Genomic DNA, 7,269 nt, shown 5'->3' on the forward strand with positions numbered 1-7,269 from the left:
CTTGAAGCTAAACCCTAAAATCCTCAGAGGTTCCAGTTCTTTTCAAGTCAGCCAGCGGGGAGAGGCTGGGAGGGATGCATGGAAGGATAAAAGGAAAGCAATACTCCTTGACTGGGACTGAGCTCCATCCTCGCAGCTGACTCCCTGCCCAAGGCTGGGTTTTGCAGTGACCTGGGCAAAAAGGGTTTATCAAGCCTTCCGAGAGGCCAGCAGGGTCCCGAGAAATTCATCAGGAATTCAGCATTCAGCCCTCCCTCTGCTCTGCTCGCAGCATTTGTGGTTGATGACATCGAGTCCATCTTTGAGGAGCACCGAATCTGCAGCAACATCAACCTCTGCCAGACCCCGCAGACGGTGCGAGACAAGGGTGTGTATGTCAGAGATGAGAACAAGTTTATCTTCACCGATGTTCGGGTTGGGCACCGGGCCACAGCTCGCTTCAAGATCCACAATGTCAACAAAGTCCCCTGCAATGTGGTCCTTTCCATCAAACCCATCGCCGGTGAGGTAAGAACAAGAGGCCAGGGTGACCGTTGCTCTTTACAGGCTGCGCTGCCTTGTTCTCCAGACTCGCTGCTTCCTCTTGCCCGCACTAGTCCAGCTCCGTGCAGGTCAGGCTGCAGGGGGGAGCAGCAGTGCCAGGGTGGCAGTTCTGAATTTGGCACGTCTCGAGCAAGGCTTTGGCTCGCCGCTCTGGGTCTTTGGTGGGAGACCCAAACCCTTCTGCACATCTCTTGGAAGCCCGCTCGGAGGGGGCCTTTACTGGCCTGACGTGCCTGGGCTCAAAGCAGACCATTCCCTCAGGCTCCCTGGCCTTTTCCTTCTCTTTAAAGGCCAGTTTGAGGTTAGTCGCGGGGTTTCCGTGCAGTGCCCCCCTCCCTTGTGTGCTGGGGTGGCTGCCCAGTGCTCAAAGCCAGCTTTTGCGCTCCTGGGCTCCCTGTGCAAGGTCAGCACCGCTTTGGAGTCACCCCCTGCGATGGAAGGAGCCTGCCCAGGGCAAGCAGGAAGGGAGACACGCTGTCTGGGGCTGTTCCCGCTGACGCATATAAGAATAAGACTGCGTAAGAAACACCGAAGGATGTTTCCTCCTAACAGGGCTCTGTGGGTTCCCCCAAGTTTCACAGCCCCATCAGGGACATTTTCAAGGTGGATCCCGTTCGGATGTGCGTGCCCAGCTGCTCCCACGCCTTTGCTACGGTGACCTTCACTCCACAGATGATGCGGAGCTACCAGTGCACTTTTGAGGCTTCCCTCGATGTCCTGGCGAGGTAACTCCCCCTGTGAAATCTGGGCGGGGGGACCTGCCTGATGGCTGCCCCTCCTCTGGGAGGACCCCGACCTCTTGTTAACCCTGATGCTCTCAGTAGCCTTAGGCAGAGTGCTTAGCATTAGAGAATAGAGGAGGCGGTAACTACTAGACAGAGTAGAAGGAGAAGGGGTTATAGCTTAGCCTCGAGTGACTGTGAAGACAGTGCAGCATTTGGCAGCCAACTGGGAGTTAGTGAATCCGAAAGAAATGGAGATGTGCAACAGTTGAGCTGGGGCTTTCCAAGGACAAAGGTTTAGATGAAGCCGTTTCTGTGCCAGCCAGCCAGCGTGCGTTATTTCCTCCTTGTTTCTGTTAAAATGAGATGATTGTATGTGATTACCTGGGGTATGTTAAGCTATTCTCTGTCAAAGGAGCGACTGGAGCCCTTCTAAAAGAGGAGCCCAGTTCCCCTGTCCTGGGACATGTGTACCAGGGCCCTGACCGGCTCTTCCCCAGCCGTTTAGTGGCTGAGTCAGGACAAGTCAGCTTTCTGCTCTAGTACGCAATTCCTTTTTTAGCGTCCTTGGAAATAATCATTACTGATGGTGCTATTTATTTTTCCCTTCTTGCTTTTATACTATTTCCATGCTGCGCTCGTGCTTTTTGCATGTGTCTCATATCATCGCAGCCAGTGAATTTGCCATGTCTCACCTGTCGCCTCATTATTTACCTGCTGTGCTGCACGATTCGATTCAGTGACATGTTCTTTAACTGCTACTCTGGAAGGCTCTGGCTCTTCAGAGCTCTTGTGAATGGCCCTGATCGGACTGGGAGGAGGGGGGTGGAGGAGACCTGTGTCGTGGGGTACAGGAGCACCAGCCAGGGGAAATGCAGTGGGTGGCCCCTGCTTTGTTGCTTGCCAGGTGGGAAATTGGTTAGTGCCAGCCGTCATGATTTCTCCTCTGCCTTTCCTGCAGCCCTGCAGCAATTAAAGCGCAAAGCCTGACCTTCCGTGTCAGTGGAGATGGGACTCTGCCTCGGGTGACAGTCCTGCGCCCGGTACTTCACAGTAAGAGAGGGAACCCTCTGCTGGTCTTTAAGAAGCTGTTGCTGGGTGATTCACAAAAACTCCCTCTGGTCCTTCGTAATGGTGGCACCCTACCTGTCCAGGTGAGGACCTGCTCAGGAAATGCTCTGGTCTGGGAACAAGTGCTTGTCTCGTGGAGAAAAGGTCCCAGGAAGCATGGCAGACCTGGAAACAGCTCTCAAATTCTTTTTAAGCAAATGAATGACTTGTAATTTCCAGGAAGAGAGTTCCTCTTGGAAATGCGATTTTTCTGACTAGCCTATCCTTTTCAGTTAAATACAACGCAAGAAAGTTGGTGGGGTGTTTTCCCCCCATCTCTCTTCTCACGCTTTGATTCTCGGGTGGGCACGTGTGATGTCCTAGTTGCATTAGATTGTATTTGATCCCATTTTACTACACTTTAATGAAAAATTCTGTTCATTACTTTTGTATCCCAGCGCCTCTGAACACTTCTTTTTTCTGTCTAGTTTTACTTGAACTTTGTAAGTTTAGCTACGAGCTGTGTTTGAAGCGGAGAAGCATGCTGGATGCCCCGTGCTGGACCAGCACCAGTACGGTGCCAACCCACGTGTCACCCTGTACCCACACCAGTGTGGTTGTGCTCTGTGTTCCTTTTTCTCAGTTGACGATAGACCTGTTGGATGAAGCGGGAGTTTTCTTCTTGAAAGCCAGGCCCACCACACAGTGCGTCTACCAAGCTGGGGGCGTGAAGGAGGACTCTCCTGCAGGACGTAAATCCAGTAAGCGTGAAGCGCGGTCATCCACACAGGGGAGAAATGTGTGCCCTGCTCTTGGCTTGGCCAAGCAGCCGCCAAATGTTAGATGTTGTTTCTTTGCTGGGGCTCTCTGTACCCCCAGCTTTTCATGTGGACTCTGCGCAGGGCTTCCTCCTAGAAAGTGGTTGGAAGTTTTTTCTGTTCCTCTGGACATGGTGGGTTGAGTTGCGGGGGCCTATCACCACTTCAGCGGACTATCTGAGGTCTTTGCTGCGTGTGAGAGTAGCAGCCTGAATGGAGGCAGCCCCTGAGCCCACAGCCAGCCAACAGAAGCCAAACCCATTCTTTGGCTCAGCTTTACGTGTGCCAGGAGCTGACTGACTGCAGTTTGAGTGAGCGCTGGGTGTTAACCTGTGTTTAAGACACTTCAGCAGTGATACGCGTGGTGCTGTCGTAGCCTTGTGAACATAGGAGGAGGGTCTGGCACCATTGGTGGGAGAACCTGTGCTTGGAGGCAGCTGGGTTTCAGCCCCTTACGCCCCACGGAAATATTTCAGCGGTACAGCTGTATCACTTGTCGCTGATTCCATTGCTGTGCAGAGAGAAAGCCTCACACCGCTCTCCTGGTCCTGCTCCGTGGTGAATTAGCAGAGTTTGACGTGCTTTTCAAACCCACCCTGGCCCAACGTGTGGAAGGCAGGATCCACCTGTCAGTGGTGAACAACCCGTATGAGGAGACCGACATTCAGCTGGTGGGCGAAGGCTACGAGGATGACTTCACGCTAGATAACATCCACGGACTGGTGGCAGACAGTGAGGAGGAGGAGAATGCTGAGGGCAATCTAGAGGAAGACGTAATTGAGGGTAAGAGAGGAAAGGCTGCCCAGGTGGATCAAGGAACAGGAAAACAGACGTTTCTGCTCACCCTGTGCCGCGCACCTGCGGTCCAGCTTCAGCAGCCAGATCCTGCTGCCTTTTGTAGCCTGCAGAGGCTTAAGAGGCAGCTTGAGAGCAGAAGAGAAGATCTTCTGTCAAGGGAGAAGCTTGCAGGCTAGCAGGGAAGGGTCAGAGATACCCACGTTCAGCTGGGTATCTCCAAAAGGAGGGCTGCCAGCCCATGGTATGCTATGGAGATGAAGCCTGTGCCTAATGATTTGTGCCCTCGATATACGCAGCCTGTGCTGTCACCCCCTGACCTGGCGGTCTGGGAGCGTGCTGGCTCTGTGCAGAGGGGCAGTGCATGCTGTGCTGCGTGGCTCTGCACAGCCACAGCCACGGGTTTAGGCATGTGGCAGGGCGCTTCCATGGAAGCGGGAGGATGGGGAACTGCGTCTCCCCAGGGAGGAAGGCTCGGAGCAAGGAAGAGTTGGCCACGCCTGTCTCTGTGGATGTGAGGGGGGTGGATGGACCTCAGGCACACTGAGACCTCCTGCTCTCATTCCTAGCAGCTGCCAGAGTGAATCACATCCCGTTTGGGGACTGTCACATTGGGAAACCCTACAGCGTGACCTTCACCATCACCAACCGCAGCAGGACGGAGGCGATGCGGTTTGAGTGGCTGGCAGACACCCCATTTCACTTCTCCCCCAAGGTGAGTTTGGATGGCTCTGCCTTTTCCCATTGCTCCAGCCCTGCCCGGCGGGTTCCCAGGAGCTGGCAGGGAGTCACCATGTACTGGTGAGAGCCTGTTTCAGTGCCACAAAGGAGCTGCAATCCCTGGCTTAGCTGGCGCGGGGCTGTCAACCCCACAGAAAAGGCTCAGTGTTACGGGAGGTGGCATCTTTTGTATTTTCCTCTGTCAAACCTCAGATGAATACACGGTAAGAGGCAGATTCCTGGCACAGCTGCTCACCACATCGATCTCTTTGCTGTCAGTCCTGCCCTTGCTAGTGATTCCAGTTTGGTCTTGGCTCTCTGGTTCTCCCTAGGTGGGACACCTCCATGCTGGCTGTGCTAAGGCCATCACAGTGACCTTGAAATCGGATGTCGCGGTCACCTTCAAAATGCACCCTGTGAAGTGCAAGGTGGCTAGGATCACCTTCGCGCTGCCGCCGGAGCAGATTAAAGACTGGGATGACTGCCTGCGCACCATCAAGTGGGTGGATACCACCATGAGGGGCCCAGGAGCCACGTGGCCTGTGAAGAAGAAGGTAAGAAACGCAAACAGGAAAAGCTAACGGAGCTGCTACAAAAAAACCCTGGCAGGCCACCATCTCTGCTGGCTGAGCAGCTCCTGCATCCTCCTGACATTTAATCCATCCGTGAGGTTCACCCGCAGTGCGTTTTGGGGGAGAGGCAGATGCAGTGACCTGTGACACCAACACAAAATGGGGAGGTCTTTTGACAAGACACGTTTAGCCACATGCAAACTACCGGTCTCTGCCAAAAGCTGAAGTGTTGCAACCTGTTTGAACGGGAGGGCACATTTTACGATTTTATCACGTTTTGTGGTGTTAAAATTTCTTCATCAAATTCAGTGCCTTGTCACCAACAGGGAGTTTAAGACGCTGCACTCTGACTCTTGTTTTGGAGTGGAGAGCCACACTAGTGCTCTTGTGTGTGCGCTGGCCAGCCCACCGGCACATGGTGGGTGAGCTGTCAGCTCTGCCTACACCGATAGCAGAGATTTTGGTGGTGGTGCCCATGTTGTGTGGGATGTCTCATTGTGGAGCAGCCCGGGCGCTGCGTGGCAGTCGTGCAGCAGTCTGGAGAAGCATCGCTCCAGAAACTGCCACACACACATACCTGGAGTGACGGTTCCTCCCTAGTTTCTGAGCCTTTTTAAGACCTGTAAACCACACTTCTTCCCCGTCAGCAGCAGCACTCGGAGGCTTTCCTAGTGAGTTCGTCCCCATTCCAAAATGCCCATCCCCAGCCCTCACCAGCGTGGCTGTTGCCCCACACATGGTGTCTGGAAAGCACCTCCCGCTAAGACAAGAGGGAAAAGGTGCTTTCTGGTTTTGTTCAGTCTTGGGGTTCTCCATCCACAGACCTCCCACAGGGGAACTTAATCCTAATTTAGAGGCCTGCTGGATCTGTAGCGGGCCATGAAAAAGGTCTGACACTCTACAGGGTTGAAACACAGGGACAGGTACCTATGACCCGGTCATTGTCCCCATGGGTGTACTCTCAGTCGTGGTGGTGATTATGGTGTTCAGTCGGTAGAAACAAACACTGTAATGGAAGGGTTAAATTTTATCACCTTCCCGGGGAAATAAATGGGAATGGTCCTTTCTAGCCCCTGTACGTGGCTGATCTTGGAGGCCAAAAGCCTCCTCTTGCTCAGCCGGGCTTTCTAGGCTCTGCTCAGTGATTCTTCCCTTTCCTGTTTGGAGGTGATCGAGACAGACCCAGAACCAGCTCACACTGTCCTGGAGGAGAGCAGCCGTGAGGTGGAGCTTTGCCTCAGTGCTGTTGTCGACTACGCTGAGCTCAAGCTGGATACGGACACGATTCAAGGAAGTTCAAGGAGACCTTGCTCTTCCAGATGAGGACATTCACGTGAGAGCCAGAGGCCAGGCAGGGACCCGTGCGTGGGAGCTGCCTTTGCCCAGGGCTGACCTGGTGCCTGCTTCGCCGGAGCCGTGCCGTGCTCTCTGGTGGCCTCTGCTTCTCCTTCTACTCGTGGTCTGGCGAAAATAAAGGCAATAAAGTGCCAATAAAGGCAAAAAAACCCCACTGACGTGTTTATTGCTTGGCCACTTAATAAACCTCTTCTAATTTCTAACTGGGTGATTAGGCCTGGCGGGGGGTGGGGGCAGGGGGGTGTGTGCTGCTGCCTGCTGGTTCTGAGGTTTCAGCTTCCACACATCCTGGGCGCCTGGAGATGCCTCACATGTGGACTCGAGTCCCTTCTAGGGCTTTGTGTTCAGTCTCACCTGCTGTTCTTCTCTTTAAACAAGTCATGTATTGTTTCATCCTGTCCAAGTCCTGGCAGGGTGCTGGGGCCTGCGTATCTGCACGTAAAGCCAAGCAGGAGATGGTGGCCACCATCCTGCCAAGACGTGCCAGGAAAGGTTCGATTCTGCCATGCCTTTCTGCTGACAACAACCATGGGTTTGCTTCCATTGCGTGTTGCCTGTCCTCATCTGCTCGAGGGCAAGTTTGCAGTCAAAATAATGTCAAACTGAATAAGACCCTTGGATTAAGTCTCCTGGGCACCATGCCTGCCCTTTCCTCTTTAACCTCCAAACTTTGAAACACTTTGTCTCGGGGCA

General features: G+C 53.7%; 1 pseudogene; it reads left to right on the forward strand.

Annotated features, from left to right (window-relative positions):
* Positions 1 to 6,725, forward strand: part of LOC130159639 (hydrocephalus-inducing protein homolog) — a 109,078-nt pseudogene extending 102,353 nt beyond the window's left edge.
* The last annotated feature ends 544 nt before the right edge of the window (positions 6,726 to 7,269 follow it).

The sequence above is a fragment of the Falco biarmicus genome, chromosome 16, assembly GCF_023638135.1.
Source record: "Falco biarmicus isolate bFalBia1 chromosome 16, bFalBia1.pri, whole genome shotgun sequence".
NCBI lineage: Eukaryota > Metazoa > Chordata > Aves > Falconiformes > Falconidae > Falco > Falco biarmicus.